Consider the following 19,576-nt stretch of genomic DNA (forward strand, 5'->3'; position numbering starts at 1 on the left):
TACTTGATGGGAATTTGAAAGTGCTCTCTGGTGATTCTGGCCCCAATGACCCCAAATCCCCCTTTTGCCATGTGTTCTGACTACTGTTGACCCCTCTTCAATTGGGCCCTATTTCCAATAGCCCAACTCATAGTAGCCCTTAATGGCCCTCTCACCCTCCCACTTACCTGGGCTTCTCCCAAACACAGATTCCAGTACCAAAAAAATCTGTCCGTCTTCCCCGCTGCGGTGCCTTTCTGGGCTCCTTCCGAGTCCAGGGCTGGATGGAGCTGGGTTCTGGATAAATGGCCCTTAGGCCACACCCACCTCTAATTAGAGGCTTTATGGGGAGCCCACAGCACCATCCCTAAGGGTTCCTTATGCCCTTGCTCCACACAAGGGCTCTTCTGCAGCCTGGCCCACATGCTCTCTGAGACTCAGCTGAGCCTGGTCACCACTTCCACGTGATCACTCCTCCTTTCCCACCTGCTTCCCCCAACACTGCTTCCTCTCTCCTCCCTCAGCCTCCAGGGAGGCTCCCAACTCAGCCTCACGGGAGTCCTGAGGGCAAATGGGCACCACTGATTGGCTGCTGGTATTTGGGAAATTCCTTCTCCATCTGTTTGGTATTTGACTCCATTCCAAGGAAGACTTTTATGTTACCTAGGAACTCGGTAACTTTACATTTTGTTCTCAGGGTGGCCTCAGAATGGAACAAAATTGGAAACAAAAGAAAAAATAATTCTACACTAATGTATCTGGAAGTGGGACCAAATCAAAAGTATTTCTTAAAGGCTCTCCCAGGTGGTGCTGAAGTGCAGCCGGCCTTGTAGACCTCCAGACTAGACAAACAGCAAGTATTTGATGCCAGAAAAATCGATCTGGGAAGGCTCTCTACAGGATGGCAGAGTGAAGGGGGACTTGGAAAGCTACACGGGAGTTTCAAATGTGTATTCTTACAGAAAACTGGATATAAGTGTTCGTGTCTAAGAATTAAAAAATAAATCAGTGTTTGCCCCCAATACCTCCAAAAATTAACATGCTAAATCTTCATTTAAAGGTGTTAATTGGCTAAAATATTTTTTCTTAAATATATAGTCTTATTCAGTAAAATGACTAAAATGCAAGCATTTATAAAAACATGTTTTCCCACTGTACAATTTCTTGGTAGAGGTTTCAAATCTTTTCCAAAGGAGTAAAATCAGCATACTACATTGATTTTTTGTTTGTAGCAGTTCAATTCACAATATCTAAACCAGGGAGCCAACCTAGGTGCCCTTCAACAGATTAATAGATAAAGAAAATATGGTACATATACACAATGGGATACTCATCTATAAAGAAGAATGAAGTTATGGCATGTTAGGGCCTGTAAACAAGTTAGGATGGCGCCTGGCATTTTGCAGAGGGAGTGGTTTGTGAAGTAACGCCAGCGAGCCATTAAGTGTGGAGATTCCTTATTGGTTGACTGCTGTATCTAGTTTATGTTAACTAAGATAAGCTGTGTGGAATGTACATATACCCCTCCTGTCCTACAATAAAGGGCTCCCACTCCTGCTGTATCAATCTACACAAGTTGTTCGTCCCCCCCCCCCCAACCCGGTTATTTTGCTGCAGCCGGACTGCGGCAATGGCATTTGTTGAAAAATGGATGGAACTGGAGACTGTCATGCTAAGTGAAATAAGTCAGTCCCAAAACACCAAAGGCCAAATATTCTCTCTAATACGTGGATGCTAACAAGAGAGGGCAGGGAGGGGAAGTATACAAGTTCATTGGACTAGACGAAGGGGAATTAAGGGGAGGGAGAGAGAATGGGAATAGGACAGACAGTGGAATGAACTGGACATCAATTTCCTCTGCACATCTGTGGATACATGACCAGTGTAACTCCACATCATGAACATATGACTCTGAATTCTTGCTATAAGCAGCGGGAGCCATTGGATTTTCTGAGCAGGAAGAAGGGGAAGTTTTAGAAACCAGCATTCCCCTGGAAATAAAGAGAACTGTGTTTAAGTCTCAGCCTTGCCAATCTTCTTGCTTGCAACTTTTTTTTAAAAAAAAGTCATAGAAACAGCTCTGTGGCTGTTTCTTCATCTAAACTTGTCTTGACTCCAATAAGAGTCTATGGTAATAATGGAAAATGCTATTTTCCTATTGATTCATTAACCATCCATTGTTTCAGCTAATAATTGTTGAATGCCTACTTTATTCTTTGTGCTATAGGGAGCACAGAAAGCAGACAAAATTCCTGCTTCCTCAGAGCCAACAGTCTAGAGGACATGATTATCACAGCTTCTCTAAAGAGAAACTTGAAAAAAATTCAACACTAAATAAAAATCCACAAGAATAAGCAAGAAAATCCTTGTTTAGTTAAAAAAAAAAATCTCAAGCTGACCAGACACTATTACATAATAGAAAAATAAAGTTTGAAGCTCTGAGGGAAAATCATATTGTTAATAAAAACAACAAATGCCCAGAAGTGACCTCAGTAGAAATCATCTTAAGAAAAAATCACCTTGGGCTGGGGTTGTGGCTCAGTGGTAGAGCACTTGCCTAGCATGTGTGAGGCCCTGGGTTCAATCCTCAGCACCACATAAAAATAAAATAAATATAAAAAAAGAAAAATCACCTTAATAAAACCTTGAAAACTTATGTTAATGAAACTACAAAACTTTTCTATCAGAAGTAAAATAAAAGAATAGAGAGGTAAGTTTTTCCTCTGGAAAGGAGAAATAAATGCCGTAAAAAAGTCAGTTCTTCCCCAAATTATGACTTTGTAAAACTGAAAGCAAAATCTGAGCATTTGAGCACATGAAAAGATTCCTTAATTTAATATGGAAGTGTAGTTATGTGAATGTAATGTCTATATTTGTAAAAACAATAATGAAAGGACAGGAATGTATCCTACTAGACTTTTGCAATTTCTGTTAACATGTATTGATTGTACATACTGATGGAGTTCTGTGGGATATTTCCATACATGCAAATAGCATGCACTGATCAAATCCAACCTCCTGTTCCTTCCCTTTCCACCCCTACACACACTCTTCTCCCGCTCTCTAGATGCTTTTTAAAGGAGCTATAAAACTTATTGTACTTGCACAGCTCTTCTCAGAACTGAATAGTCAGGTTCTGCCTCACATTCTTCTTGCCCCTGAGAGACTGATGGACACCCTGGTCCTTGGACCTCCTCTGGTTGATGGGTGGAGTTCAGGTGAGAAAGAGGCAGAGGATTGAGTCTGCTCAGGTGTTGGCATGTTAGGTTGTGTGCCTTCTCCAGGAACTCCCTGCGGACCTACCCAGCTGAGGTGCTAGGTCATCTCCTGCCTAATCGACCCTTCCACCCACACGTGCCTCTGGGCATAAGTCCCAGTCCCAGTGTGAGGCATTGTGGGCTTGATGGTCCACGCTGGTATGTTTATGTAAATGCTTATGTTGAGAGCAGCCCTTTCACAGTTTCATATATGAATGAAGTACCCCAGAACAGTCTGTGGCACCCTTTCCAGATGACCAGCAACCGGCCATCTTTTCCTAGAAGGTCATGCTGTACCAGGAACTAGATATGTGCTCGATACACATACCTTTCATTCTTTCTTAGATCTTTGAATTTTGTCCAGAAAAAAAAAATGTACGTATTGTCCAGATATCAAGAGCTGCACTTCTCCATCCCTGTTGTACAAACAGGCAGCCCATAAATAAGATTCAAGAAGTTATTGGAACTTTAGAACTTTAGAACTTTAGAAGTTATTGGAACTTTATTGGAACCTGCCTAAACCACAGCTTTTAGGATCAGAACTCACCTGAGGTCCCTGAGCACATTCCCAGAAACAACTGGCAGCAATGTCAAAATAACAAGACCAAAGGGACTTCTTCTCTGCTGTGACATGAAGCCACCACATCCGCCAGGATCCAGCTACCTGATTTCACAATATCTGATTGGAAATAGCCTTTTTAAAACAAAATTGCTCTGATTTTGAGTTTCCATTAGAGTAAGAGAATTGCTAACCCACATGCACACAGACCAAACACAAGGTAAGACAGATCCAAACTTAATTAGATTTGAAAATACCCCGAGTGTGGAAGGCCAGATAGGGAAGAGGTTCTGCTCACCATGAAAGGAAATCCAGCAGCCCAGGTAGCAAAGGCCCTGGGGAAAGGAAGGGCAGGACAAGACCCTTACTTCAGGAGGAGGCTGAAGTTCACCAAGACCACCTCCCGAAGCCCACCTCCCTTTAGGCTGGTCTCCCTGGGTCCGGCCAGAGTAACTCAGGCTCCCTGCTTGGTAGTGTCCTTTCTATACTGTTTTGGGGATTAATTTAGGGGATTGTTTGTCTGTTTAATTTTTTTATTGTTTAAATTAGTTATACATGACAGTAGAATGCACTTTGACACATCACATATAATGGAGTATAATTTCTCCACTTCTTGGTTTATACCCAAAGGACTTAAAATGAGCATGCTACAGTGACACAGCCACATCAGTGTTTAAAGCAGGTCAACTCACAATGGCTAAGCTATGGAACGAATCTAGGTGCCCTTCAACAGATGAATGGATAAAGAAACTGCGATTAGATAGATAGATAGATAGATAGATAGATAGATAGATAGATATATGAATATTACTGCCTTAAAGAAGATTATTTGTTTTTTTAGCTGACAGGTAAACACTAAGGACAAGGGGCCTGGGGTGTAGCTCAGCGGTACAGTGCTTTCCCAGCATGTGCAAGGCCTGGGGTTCAATCTCCAGCACTGCAAAAACAAACAAATAAACAAAGCAAAAGCAAAAATAAAAACAGCAAACATGTGGACAAGAAAAACCACTATGGACAAGGACATACATTCATTATTCATTTATTTGAAAGAGCTGTATTGAGGATGAACTTAGAAAACATCACGCAAATTGGAATAGGCCAGCCACAAAGGACCCCATAGTGTATGACTTTAGCTACAGGAAATATCTAGAATTTGCAAATCATACAGAGAGGAGAGTAAGGGTCTTCCAGGTGCTTGGGAGAAACTGAAGCATAATTGCTAAAGGTACAGCATTTCTTTTTTGAGTGACGAAATGTTCTGAAAGGAGTGATGATTGCCCAAATTTGAGAAGATCCTTAAAACCATTGAATTTATGCTTTAAACCGATGAGCTGTATAATATGTGAATTATATTTCAGTAAATGTTACACAATTAGAGATAAAAAAAAAAGATATGTTAATACTTCTGATTAAAACAGAGACACAGACCTTGCCCTCGCCTGGTATAAACCTTATTTAGTGTGGGCAGGGAGATTGGGCAGAGTAGAGTCTGCCACTGTCTGTTTCTAAATCACAGGCTATTCTCTTCTATGTCCAACCCTCCACATCAGGTCTGGTCCCTGCTTTGGGGGGCTTTTAATTCAAGGAGAAAGTCAATCAATCATGTGACCCGTGCATTTCATTCAAAAGGCATCTGCGGGAAACCTACCACATTCTCAGAGCGTGTTTTCCAAACACAGGGACACCGAGGTGAATAAGTGGCCTGTGAGCTCCAGGACTGCAGGATTTGGTGGCCTCTCGGAAGATGACTGCAGAAAACCCTGGGCATCCAAAGTGAGCATGCTTAAGCCTTACCTCCTGAGTCACCGTGTCACAAGGAGACTGAGTCACATCGTCATTCCACTATCATGGTGACGTCATCCTCAGCTCCCTCATTCTCTTTGAGAAAGATGTTTGTAATGACGGGGAAAGTGGGGAAGTGAGGGAAGCTAGGCTCTGTGTGTGTGCGCGCGTGTGCGTGCACACTCGTGCACACTGTATTTACCATCTACGTGAAAGTGCAGGTGAACATGAACTCTCGTGCACAACATGAGAGTCTGCATTGAGGGACTGGATACGAGGTGCAAGACCTAATGGGATAAGCAGATCTGTAACATGCAGCCCGTGTCCCTTTACATCTCAGAAAACCCTGAGATTTGTTGAAACACCTCCCTGTAGGCATTCTTGCCTCTGTCTCTGCAGTCCTCACACCATCGGGTGTGAGCTCTCTGAGTGGGAAGACCCTTTGTCTCATTAGCCCTTTCTATGATTTCCTGGTGTTCCCCAAGAGTTCATGGGTTGCAAACCTGATCCCCAGATTCATATGCTGATGGTATTTGGAGGTGGGGCCTTTTGTAGGTGATCGGGGTTAGATAAGGTCGTGGGGCTGGCCCTGTGATGAAACCACTGGCTTTATAGGAAGAGGAAGCGATGCCTGAGCTGGCCCACCCAAGTGTGCACACCCCACTCTCTCACCATGTGACGGCCAATGACCCGTTAGGACAGAAAGAGGATCCCAGCACTGGGAGCAGCGCCGGCCAGAGCCACCGAGCTGTGACTGCTACTGACCACACCTGTCAGGAACGAAACTGCCAAGACCCAGGGCTCCTCAGCCCTGGGCTTCTCCCCTACTACTCCTGCCCTCCCAGGGTTACAGCCCTGTCGGGACTCGGAGGCTGCCAGGTAGAAGTTTCTGTTTCCCCAAGTGCTCTTCAAAGGTCTGTGCAAAAATGTGCCTTTACCCTCAGTGACAAGAAAACTGTCATGTCATGTTCCCAGTGCATTCTCATCCCTGCTAGCCCCCCTCGAGTCTCTTGGGTCGTATTTCTAACATCCATCACTTAGCTTTTCAGGCCCTAATTGAGGATTAATTTTATGAGTTAATTTGACTGGTGGTACCCATTTTTTTAATAACTGTTGGATCTTGCTGTATAGATTTTTTTCATGTGGCTAACTTTCATAATGTGATGGGCCCCATCCAATCAGTTGGTGCCCAAGAGCAAAGACAGATTTTCTAAAGAGGAAGGCTTTCTCCTCAAAAGGGCAACATAGAAACCCTATCTGTGTTTCCAGAATGCCTTTCTGCTTGTGTCTATTTATATCCCATCTTCATATCCTTTTGGTCACTGGAATTACAAGATATTTTCGACAGACAGGGCATCTTTAATGAATCCTTACCAATCATTGCAAACTCACACTTCAAAATGTTCTTTAATCAAGGAACTATTTCCAAAGATTCTGTCGTGAGCAGATTAGATAACTATGAAGCAGGATTTATGAGAATAATTGGAGAGGAATATACTACGGTGATTAAAAAAGAGCAAAGCATTTACAAAGGGAAGAATTTAAGACTTGTCTTGGACTGTCCCCTGTTAGTAAGAGCAGGAATCAGAATCCATTAGTCACACTCTCACACACTTCAAAGGTAGTTATTGATGACGTAGCCCACTCTGGAGACACAAGACAATATAGAAGAAATATAATCTCGGCCTACCTTGTCCATATTCCAAAGGAGAGACGGAGGGTTGACAGAGTCTACCTGACTATTAGCTGTAGGCATTCAGGTAGATGAGGCCATTGCACTGGGGGTCTTCAAGTGGTACGAGGAATCCCCTTAAGACCTCGCCGTGTTTCTTAGGCCTTATCTCGGTGAGCATTCTGGTGGCCCAGCAAGGATGGGTCCTGAGATTGACTAGTAGTTCATCACGTCCCATCCCTCACCTTCTGGGAGCTGGTGGAGCTGGTCTGCGAGACATCCTGTCCCAACATTATAGAGTGCAGAGGACAGTGCAGATCCTGTGGCATCCTCTCCTGGGTCCTGCAGACCTGTTTTAATGTGTGGATGTCAGCAAGGCTTAGTGGAATTAGTTTTTCCTGAGCATAAGAAGGCACTAAGAATCCGAATAGGTGGCTCTGTTCCTCTCCTCTGAAGTCCAGGAAATTAGAGCATTCCTTTGCACAAGTTCTTAAGTAAGAACTAACTTAGCAGCAAAAACTGAGCACAAATTTATAGATTAATCCAAAATTTGACTTAAATGGGATTTATTAAACATTGTCCAACTTTATAACCTTTTTATAAAAACTGACATTTGTGTCAAAGTTACCTAAAGTTGATTATTAAAGGAACATTTTCAATACATTTTTGCAATAGGATTCTCCTTGATACACCATTATACACCTACTTCGTTTGTCTCAACAGTGCATTCACATTTTAGGTCTATTAAATCAAAGCACAGATGTGTGGGGAGCCACTCTGAATGATTCGCACCTTCCATCCTGAAGCAAGAGGCTTTGACCGGTCACTGTATTTCGTAGTGACCTGGACGTTGTCCCAGTCCAGGAAGTTGAGGGAGTGTCTTCAGATGTAGGCATGTACCCCATGGGGTTGAGCTACACTCAATTCCTTTGTGATATTACCCCTTGCCCTGTTTGGGATAGAATGTTCTGTGGAAACTCCCTTTGTGTGTCCCCTTCTCTTGCTCTGCCCTTGGGTGTGGCCTTTCTAGATGTCGTGAACCTGCTGACAGCAGACATCAGAAAACTAGACTCAGCCCCCTGAAACCTGACCCCTTGCCTCATTTGAATGGCTTCTCCTCAATAAAAGGGTTCAACTCTCTCTCTCTCTCTCTCTCTCTCTCTCTCTCTCTCTCTCTGCAGACCCTTAAGGTCAGAGGAGCTGTCACAGGACCTCAAAGAAAAAGGTCTCTCTGTCTCTTGTGTGATTATTTCTTGCAGCCCAGTCCCCCTGGAGTGACCCTGAGTGTTCTAGTTGTGTGGAACGTGACATAGATGTATTTTTAAAAATTAATTCCTTAATGTTTGACAGATTGATTTTTCTCCCGTTCAGCCAAAGTTAGAAACCTAGGGATCCGTTCAGAGAGGAATAGGACTTGGTAAGTGATGGTGGAAAGACAAACCGAAAACAAACAAAAGGTGTCACAGGATCAAGGAGATCTCAACAGGGTTACTGAGGTAAAGCAGCTGTTTTACACAGTCACCTCCAGACATCAGGAAGGCAAGTGTGGAGCCAGCCCAAGTGGCTGTGCCAATGGCCACTCCTGACACAGGCCTGGTGTAGCATGTGCTGCAGTCAGGAGCTCGTGAAGGGGTGAAGGCACAGAGACTGGCCCAAGACTGGCGCAGGCCTTTGGCCTGTGGGTTGTTCAGCTGACGCTCAGGTCCCAGGCAGGCGGCAGCCCAGAGGCAACAGCAGTAGCTAGAGCTCTGGCATCAAAGCCAACGGAGGCCACAGCAGCCCTGGAGCTGAGGCCACTGCAGGAAGGGACCAGAGCAGGGTGTCTTGGGTGGACACTTTGGGGGACATTTGGTGGTGGGCCCTTTAAGAGGAGGCTGGCATGGCTGCTGGGTTTGCTGGCAGGACATCTTGGTGGGAGCTCAGTCACCCCAAAACCCAATCCAGATGTTTTATAAACTTGGGAATCTGCAACCACTGACTCCTCCTTTGGAAGCTCCCACCGGGTTCCTAGTATCTTGAGCCAATCAAAACTACACACCTACACACACATTCTCTCATTCTCTCTCTCTCTCTCTCTCTCTCTCTCTCTCTCTCTCTCTCTCATTAAAGCTTCTATCTTTTTTTTTAAAAAATGTAGATGTTGATGAACCTTTATTTTTTATTTATTTATCTATATGCGGTGCTGAGAATCGAACCCAGGGCCTCACACATGCCAGGCAAGTGCTCTACCACTGAGCCCCAGCCCCAAAGCCTCTGTCTTGTCATTTTTTTATATCCCTAAGACGTGGTACAGATCTTCAAGTCATGGAACCAGCCCAGATGCCCACCATCAGATGACTGGGTCAAGAAAGTGTGGTATGCATACACAAGGGAGCTGACTCAGCCATAAAGTGAAATATCCACAGATCCCAAACCCGGAATGAACCACACGAGACACTGGCTGCAAAAAGCAGGAGGCGTTTATTCTCACACAGGCGCCTGCGGGTGCACAGCAAAACCTCAGCCGGAGCTTCGGTGAACTGGCACACCGGGCTTTGGGGTATGGATCTTTTATAGGGAACAGGTGGGTTAGGTCTTAGCTTAGCACAGCAACAGCCTTCCTATTGGTCCCTCTGAATTCAGCAGTTGAGTCACCTAGGGGGGTAAACTTGTTTTTCCACTTTAGTTCTCAGAAAAACCATAAAATTGCATCCTGTCCTTTTAGTTCCTGTTTTTACCCTGTTTGCTCAAGTTTGGCCCTTCCGGGGTTATCTATATGGAACATCTTGCAGCTTCAGGGCACAGGGGTTAGTTTTCCTAATGTTGGGCCTGGGGCCTTGGGGTCCTTCATTCCCCCCTTTTTTTATATCATGGATATAATCTTATATCCATTGACCCATCTGCTCGGATTCCAGCATTATTTCAGCTGACGGCTCAGCATACTGGTTGGGGGTTGGTATTTATTATTAATCTAATTTTGAATAGGACCCCAGGGTCATAGGCAGTTTTATGATATACTCTCAGGCCCCATTGTTTTTTTTTTTTTTATCCAATCTTTTGATGCTTTGCCTGCCTGAGTAAAGGTAATGTTTAAGGGGTTGCAGGCAAATGCGGTACATGGCCCTGCCCCGTACCATTTCAGGCTCCTGCAAGAGTCGGCAGAAAGTGGGGGATCCTGTTTTGTTTTTTTTTTTTTTAAATTATATTTCTTGTCCCCGATAATACTTGTCATGTCTGGCTCACAGATTGGTTGGGGTTAACTGATATGGGGAAGACACAGCACAAAGCAAGAAAAATTAACAGCGAGTGAGTCTTATCTTTAGCGGATTTTGGGTACGTTGCAACTTCCATTCTGGATCCGGAGAGGTGTCTGCGGACTCCTGTGGATGTGCAGTCTTTACGTGGGAAGCATGGATCTAAGCAGCGATGCTGTCCACTTTGAGTGCAGTAGGAGTGGTCAGCAGGATAGTGTAGGGTCCTTTCCACCGCGGTTCGAGGTTCCTGCTCTGGTGCCTGCGTACCCAGACGGTATCTCCGACCTTGAAGGGATGTGGCAGCAAGGGGGTTTTAAGTTCCTCTTTGTATGCTGCGGCTAGAGGCTTCCAGACCTCGTTCTGGACCAATTGCAAAGCATGCAAATGAGTCTGCATAGATGGGGTGAGGGAGGCATAGGTTTTAGTTTTATAAAAGTTAATAGCGGGAGGTGGGGCACCGTACAGGATTTTAAATGGGGTTAGTCCATGTGGGCCTGGGGTGTTTTGGGCCCCATACAAGGCTAAAGGTAGGAGTTGTACCCAGTCTCTAGTGCCAGTTTCAAGTGTCAATTTAGTTAAAGTCTCCTTAATGGTTCTATTTATCTTTTTTACCTGTCCTGAACTTTGGGGTCTATAACCATAATGTAATTTTTAATTAATTTTCAATGTATTGGCTACCGCCTGACTTACCTGGGAGACGAAGGCAGGCCCATTAAATGTTTTCTTTTTGGTCCTCATTATCAGGATCAAAGGGAGTAAACCTCCGATAAGCCTCTTTTAATTTCTCTAAGAAGGCTGTCGGAGTTTCCTCTGACCCCTGGATAGTCTGTCTTACCTGAGCCAAATTGGTGGGCCGTCGCCCTGCTCCATGGAGACCCCCCTGCTCCATGGAGACCCGCTATGAGTAACTGGTGATAGAGATGTAGGTGGTTCTCACCTGCTTCAGTCGCATAGTCCCAGTTTGGCCGGGTTAAAGGAAAAGCTTCGTTAATCAAATTTGTGAGTTGGGTGGGGCGCCCGTCGTCCCCTGGCACATTTTTGCGAGCTTCCAAAAGAGCCTTTTGTTTTTTCTCTGTGTCTAATAGAGAAATCTTTAATTCTGCTACTTAGGGCTGGATAACCATATTAGCAAACATCAAGTCTACCTGTGTTGTCTAGAAATAAAAGCCTTAGACTAAAACTATTTTAGTAGTTCCTTTGACAGTTATCAGGCATTTCTGTCTAAGAATCTCTCTTGTAGCCTCCAGTCTATTTATTTATGGAAGTTACATTTAATTATTATTATCATTTAAGATGTCTAGGAACAGCTGTGCTTTGGCTTTGACTGTCTTTGCTAAGTGTTTAAGATGAAGCAAGTCAAACTGACTTTTGTTTCTACCTATTGTTTACAGTCAGCTGAGTTATCCTGGGAGTCCTCGGGAACTTCATAGCAGCTTTTCAGTTCTGCTAGTGCCATTTGCGCTAGGATGGGTCCAGGCCTTGTTTGACCATATGGCTTTCCTCAGAAGCATCAGGGATGTCTCCCTTTTTTAATGACCCTCCTCTTTACAGCAAATGCACCATTTGGCTTTCTGTCCTCCACTGGTCTCATTAATCTCCCTGCTCAGGAGGTTATGTGGCCTAGAGTTGCTGAGCCCTTTGGAGAAGTCCCCTATTCCCTGATTCAGACTGACTCAGAGGGCAAGAGCCAGATATTGGTTTTCTTGGCCCTTTTAATTTAACTAATTTTAAAAACTTGATCTTAAACATCCAGCAAATAAGTTAACAGCCTTATATTAAGAGCACTGGGCTTTAATGTCTATCTCTCTATCCTGTAGGTGATAACTCTTTATCTTATGTTGACCCAGGTTGTGTTCTTAAAGCAATACCTCTTTAGAATATTAATAGGCAATCCTTAAACCATCTATAAGCAAACTACAAAACAAAACTAACTAGGGTAAAAACATATTTAGCTTATATAATAGCTACCTTGAATTCTGGCAGGGTTATACATCATAATTTTCTGTTTGAGATCCTAGTAATCTTGGCAAAAACCTACTTTTGGACACAACTTTAACTGTACTGAAATCTGGCTTACCTTTTTTTATAGCCATTTTCACATGTAGTGAGATGGGACAGAGCCTTATCTCAAGTAAGGCAGGGCTCTTTATAAATCTCAAGTACTATAGTTCTGAAGCTGATCATTTTACAAAGTTTACATAAATTGTTGTTCAAGTTTACATGAACATTAGCTAACACAACATAATATCACACCTAAAATATGAATTAAAGGCTGAAAGCTTTTAACTTCTTGTAGAAAAGTAGTAATGTCCTTTTGTGTTTTGCAATTAAACCTTCACACAGATTAGGCTCTTATTAACTTAAAAATACATAAATTGTATCTTAGAGTAGAAAGTAACATGGAACTGTACATATCTTATTGATAACAAGTTCAGTTATAGAACACAAATGATATAATTGAATTTTTAACATTTTTTTTTAAGCCTAAAATTACCATACAACTTTAGAACACCAGCTTGATATAATGTTCTTTTGAAGCTTTTACCTTACAGACTTGTATACCTGGAAGATATGAACACATTAATAACACCATAATTACATAAACCTCCTTTTGTTCACATTTTGAAACAATACTTGTAAACTTTTAAATTTAAGCAGAGTTAACATTTTATTAGGGCCTTTTTGAACACCTAGAGAAACTTATAAGCTTAATTTTGAGGACATCTTTACTTTTATCTGTTTACCCAATCTAAATTGAACCGTTTGAATCACGTGAATTAAAGATATTTGGATCTATTTTTAATTTTTTTTTTTTCAGGCTACCCAGTTCAAAATTGAAACTTTTAAAATTTTTTATCCCAAGTATTTAAGTTTTCTAGCATGAACTATCTGAAATCAAACTAAACAATTGTTTAAACCCAACTTTTAACTGCAAGATAGTGCAATGCTTTAGAAACCCATTCAGATACCAGATTGTTACAATAAAAATTATTATTATTTATTTTTTAGACACATATTTAACCTAGATTATCCCTAAGAAACAATTAGACAACCAGATAAGAAACTATCTCTCCAGGTTTTGAACTTTCATTTAATTATGACTCCCATCAGTGGCACCATAGATTTTCTTATGAGTGGACCAGATGTTTTCACGTAGGGGCAACTATAGGTGTAAAATCAAGGGTCTCAGTGTGACTGGCTTTACTGCATTCAGTGTCCCTTTTTTTTAAGTAAACAGAGGTTAAGTAAACAGATCCTTAAGATGTAGATAAGGACCCAGGGAACTCCCCAGAGCTAAATGGCTCTGGCAGCTGCTGGGAGTCCCTTAATCCTATCTTTCACCCACAGGATCAGTTCCTCTAGTTTAGGTATTTTTTTTTTTTTAACTTGTTAGTAGCCAGCTCCCAAAAAGTCCATCCTCTGCTTGCAGTTGTTTCGAGTGCTAGGCTTCCCCAAGAAAGCAGAGTGGGAACTCCTTAAAAGTCCCCTTGAGAGTGTCAAAATTTGTGACTGAAAATTTGGTTCCCATCTCTAAAGCCAATTAACATTAATTTAATAATGAGGACAGGGCTTTGAGAAAAGTCAAAGCGAGATTGCCGCGTCCGGCCAAGGGAGCCGAGTCCGGCGAGGGACGGCGAGGTTAAAAGACACACAGGACACCAAGGTTCTTCATCCAGGAGTCAATAATCTTTATTGCTAACACACCTTTTTTTATACCCCAAGCAGCAGAAGTGGAAAACTACCCAAAAGCAGGAGGGAGGGGGGAGAAATTTAGTTTCAACATCTATTATTGTCAGGTACCGAAACCTCCCTTAACAATAAGTCCATCAGACCAGAAAAGGTCAAGGCATTCCCGTGGGATACATATGTCTCAGACGGATAAGCAGGAACAGAAAAACCGCAAGTTCGCCATGGCCTTGTGAGCTGGCCACACTGGCATGCAGAACAAACTAGTGGAGGTAGGGCTCCAGGGGCCAAGGTGGACCTGTTGCCAACAAGTCCCCCTCTTTTGTTTTTTGCATGCCAGTGGGAATCAAGTAGCCCCTGTCTTAGGTCGTTCACAGCCCTTGCGATGCTTACCCGTCTCTGGGAAGGCCCCGATTCCCTGTCTTAGGTCGCACAGCAAGCGTGAAAGTTGCCCGTCACTGGGTACTACAAGATCAGCTCAAGGTGTTATGACCTATCAAGACATTATTGCGGTGAACGCTTAACCGTCTCCACCTACGGGACCCACGACCGTCACCGCCGAATGGCAGATGTGATTGGACCGAGAGATTAGACAGCAAAGATCCTAATACAGGAAGGCAAGAGGGAGAGGTATGCATAGAGAAAATATATGGCAGGAGTTCTTCTTTTAAGGAGGACACTCATCTTCGGATAGGTCTGAAGTATATCTCAGAGAGGCGATCATCCATCTTCAAGCGTTGATAGTGAACCTGTATTGGCTTAGAGGCTAAGATATTAATTTGATCCTTAATGAATTGTACTATCTTATTTACAATGCAGGGTCCTATTGCCACTACTAGAAGGAGGCCTAACAATGGTCCCAATAAGGGAAGAAGATAAGGCAAAAATCCATTAAGTCCAGTCCAGAGAGGGTTCTCAAATAATTCCCTCCTCCTTTTTTCTAGGTCTTCTTGGAGTTGTTTAATTTTTGTGCGAACTATGCCAGATTTGTTAGCATAAAAACAGCACCTCTCCCCAAGGGCTAAACAAATTCCCCCTTGATTGGCAGTAAGCAAGTCTAAACCCCGCCTGTTCTGAAGAACTACTTCTGCTAGGGAGTCTATCTGGTCTTGTAAGTCTTTAATGGTTCCCGACAGGGTTTGCACATCATCTATAAGCTGTTGAGATAGGCGGCGGTAAGAATGTATAGCCGTACCCAATCCTGCCGTGCCTGTACCCACAGCAGCGGTTATTCCAAGGCCAACAAGGAGTGGTAAGGCCTGCACAGCTCTCTTGTGTCTTCTAACTAAGATGTCTAGGCTAGGAATGGGTAGGGGTTCATCTCCTGAGATAATCGTGATATCAGGAAGCAGTAATGCCAGAACGCAACCACCAGTCCAATTTGTTGGGAGCCTGGGAAAAGCTAAATTTCCACCACACATAAAGACTGTACCATTAGGGGGACAAATGGGTGGAGTAGGTGAGGAGTAATTCTTTATTAATGAGCAGTTTCCAAAGGAAGAGACTCCAACATCAACATCATAGGTATTATTTTGCATCATGCCTAGAAGGCATGACATAAAACCACCTAGAGGCTGCACCTTAAAGGGCAGCCCAGATTGACATGTGTTGTCATCATCAATGGTATAATTGATGGGAACCGCCAATGGCATGACTGCACCTGCCGTCATGCAGAGCCAGCAATCACCAGCAAGGGTAGGGTTGGAACTGTTAAGTAAAGAAAAGGTGGTTTCTAGGATATCTAATGTATTGGCATCTAAATCAGGAAACTGGGATTTGGGCAATATCAAGGGGTGGTATGTAGGCTTAGGGATCTCCGGCTTTAAAAGCTTAATCACCTGAAGGTGTTTGATAGCATCAGTGGGTCCCCCTCCGTCAGAGATTCCGATAGGGGCCTGCATGGGCCAGCAGGAAGGTTTACCCACGACGCCCTCACATCCCGCCTCCGTTAACCGAGTCGTGATGCCTTCCCCTCCCCGGTCACCAAGAAAAGGAATATAATTATAAGTGGTCCCCCATTCTCCACGAGTGTTAGTTAGGATGGCCTCAAAATACTGTTTTCCTTGATTATTAACACAAATTGAGGCCGATGTATAACAGGAGATGTGCATTGCCGGGGTGTAATGACAAGTGGCGGAACAGCTTCCAAGAGTCTTGGTCGGATTAGGGACAACAAGTCCGGGCTTATTAACACATACCCATTTTGGTTGTTTAAATCCTCCGATGTTTTCATTGAGTTCAGCCGCCATGTAGGCTACTTTAGTCCCACAATCAATGCTCTGGATATAACCAGAGGGGGCCGAGTGCTGGGGCCCTCCCTTACACTCACAAGGGGCTCCAAAAAGATATTCATGAATATTCCCAGGTGGGGGGTCAAGCCCTCCTTCAGCAAACCTGTCCAGAAGGAATGCCACAAGAGGGGTCCAGCTCATGAGGTGTGTCTCGGCACTCACTTGAAGGGGTGAGAACAACAACGGCAGGATCAGCCATCTTGGGAACTTCATTTTGTCTTGAATTTTCATTCACCGGTCTGGTGCAGCGCTCCGGGATCCAAATGGGCTTCTCAGTTCCTGGGGGAAAAACACATACAGCTCCCCTCACTCTAGCTAAGAGTGGAGCCGGGGGTTGCCACTTTCCAGTGGATAAATCTTTCCACCTTATTTGAGCATCTTGTACAGTGGGAGGGGAAAAGTGGCGTTGTGCAGCCGTGCGCCCTCCAGTGTCAGTGAGTAAAAAATTTAAAGTAAATAAGGTTATGCTTAGAAGTGCTTGTGGTCCCTGACAATTCCGGTATATCTCCCCCTCTTTTGTTTTTTGTAAATAAGTTTTTAAATGTTGATGGGCTCGTTCCACGATAGCTTGTCCCTGTGGATTATAAGGGATTCCAGTCTTATGATTAATTTCCCATTGGGTGCAAAACCGTTGAACCGCCTGACTTACATATGCGGGACCATTATCAGTTTTGAGGCATCGTGGGGTGCCCATGGAGGAAAAGGCTTTTAGAAGATGACTGATTACATCCTTAGCCTTCTCTCCAGTATGTAAGGTGGCAAAAATGAAGCCAGAATATGTGTCAGTGGAAACATGTATAAAGGAGAGCTTACCAAAGCTAGGGAAGTGTGTAACATCAGTTTGCCAGACATCATTAGGTTGTAGTCCTCTTGGATTAACTCCAAGGGAAGGAGAATGAATAAATGGTGCACAGGTTGGACATAATGAGACAATCTGTAAAGCTTGGTCTCGTGAACATCCTGTGTGGAAGCGTAAAGACTGTGCATTTAAATGAAATTTGTTATGGAATTGTAAGGCCTTATCATATTCGGTGGTCACACAGGAAAGGCCAACAGCATGAGTAGCAGCGTCTGCTTTTGCGTTGCCCTCTGACAAAGGTCCAGGGAGCCCTGAATGGCTTCGGATGTGGCCAATGTATAGAGGATCTCGTCTAGCCCAAATGAGAAGCTGTACTACCTGTAGTTGTTCTGTGATGGTGGATTGCTTTCCAATATATGATGCTGTTTCTATGACTAGAGCCAGATTGGCTACATACAAGCTGTCAGTATACACATTAAGAGGAATAGAACTATAGACTTTGAGAGCTATGATTAAAGCTTCAACTTCTGCCTTTTGGGCCGACTGGCCTGACACAGGTTGTCGGAGAATTTGAGATCCATCAAAAACGACAGCAAATCCATTTTTGGCCCCATCTGTATATACAGTTTGGGCCTTTGGAATAGGTTCCCTTTTCATAATCTTTGGGAAGATAATGGGACACCTTTTAAAGCCCTCCAAAAGTCTATGTTTAGGGAAGTGATTATCAATCTGACCCTTGAAGCTGCACAGGAAAAGACACCAAAGGTCATGTTCTTGTTGTAACTTGTGTATCATATCTTGAGTGTAAGGTTGAATAAGTATGTCAAAGGTTTTTCCAAACAATGCATCACCCAAATATTTAGCCTTCCAAATTAAGTTAATAACTAGCTCATAAAAGGGAGTCAATACCCGGGGGTTAGAAGCTGGCAAGTGGACCCAATAAATGGGACCCGTTTGCCAGAACACTCCTGTGGGAGTAATTTTAGAAGGTACAACTATAAATGACAAGGGCAGAGAATAATCTATCTGCGTAATCTGCATGTCCTGCAGAGCCTCTTCTATTAGCCTCAGTGCTCGTAAGGCTTCTGGTGTAGGTACTCTACACGACGTAGGAGAAGGATCTCCTCGCAAGAGGTCATACAGGGGTTTGAGCTCTCCAGTTGGAATATGAAAGGATGGGCGCAGCCACTGTATTTCTCCGAGGAATGTCTGCCACTGATGTAAAGTTTTGAGCTGATTTATCTGGAACTGGGGTCTCTGGGGAAAGATTCCTATGTTATTAATGATGTATCCCAAATAATTGTAAGGGTGTTGAAACTGCACCTTTTCGGGTGCTATGACCAGCCCTGCCCCTTTTAGAAGGGATTGGAGGACTTCATAAGATTGAAGAAGCCTTTCTTTCTTGGGCCCTGCCAGTAAGATGTCATCCATATAATGAATGAGGTAGAGCTGTGGGAACTGCTGTCGAAAGGGTCGCAAAACCTCAGCTACAAAATATTGGCACATTGTAGGACTATTAGTCATCCCTTGAGGTAGGACAGTCCATTTATACCGTTGGTAAGGTTCCCTAAAGTTTGTGGAAGGCAAGGAAAAAGCGAAACGCTTTCGGTCTCGTGGGTCTAAGGGGATAGAAAAGAAACAATCTTTTAAATCTATGACAATAAGATGCCAATCCTTTGGGATCGCAGTAGGAAAGGGTAGCCCTGGTTGTAAGGGTCCCATGGGTTGCATAGTTTTATTAATAGCTCGTAGGTCCTGAAGAAGTCTCCACTTCCCAGACCCCTTTTGTATAACAAAAATAGGGGTATTCCAAGGGGAGGTAGAGGGCACCACATGTCCTAACTTAAGCTGGTCTTGAACTAATAGGGAAGCGGCCTGTAATTTGTCCTTAGTTAGGGGCCACTGTTCTACCCACACAGGGTCATCTGATAACCAAGTAATGGACAGTGGAGGTGGCCGCACTTCAGTGGCCCCTAGGATAAATTTCCCAGTCCTCTCCGGTCTCTTCCCAGCCGGGTAACCTGTTCTGCTGGATCCATGGGTGATATTTTGCCCTCATGTCTCTTTCCTAGTCCCCTTCCAGGGATCCATCCCATGTCTAGCATTACATCATTAACAAAGTTATTATTTTCTTTCAAAGTCTGGGTAGTGAGAATAGCCCCCATTTGATGAAGCAAGTCCCTCCCCCAAAGGTTCGTGGGGAGTCCAGTCACCACATAGGGCTGGAAATGGCCACTATGTCCTTCGCCATCTCTCCATTTTAAAAAGGAGGCACTTCTTTTTGGTCGGGTCTGTCCTATCCCCTGTAATATGGCCG

The 19,576-nt window shown here is 43.7% G+C and overlaps 1 long non-coding RNA gene across 1 annotated transcript; it reads right to left on the bottom strand.

Moving 5' to 3' along the window:
* Positions 1-10,243: 10,243 nt before the first annotated feature.
* Positions 10,244-12,970, bottom strand: LOC124077447 (uncharacterized). The gene is made up of 2 exons (XR_009224662.1): positions 11,420-12,970; positions 10,244-10,872 (listed from the first exon to the last, which is right to left on the bottom strand). It is a non-coding gene; the product is annotated as an uncharacterized LOC124077447 (long non-coding RNA).
* Positions 12,971-19,576: the final 6,606 nt, after the last annotated feature.

This window comes from Marmota monax, unplaced genomic scaffold (genome assembly GCF_021218885.2).
Source record: "Marmota monax isolate L192 unplaced genomic scaffold, Marmota_monax_Labrador192_F-V1.1 WCK01_AAM20220418_F8-fsc00108, whole genome shotgun sequence".
In the NCBI taxonomy this organism is placed as follows: Eukaryota; Metazoa; Chordata; class Mammalia; order Rodentia; family Sciuridae; genus Marmota; species Marmota monax.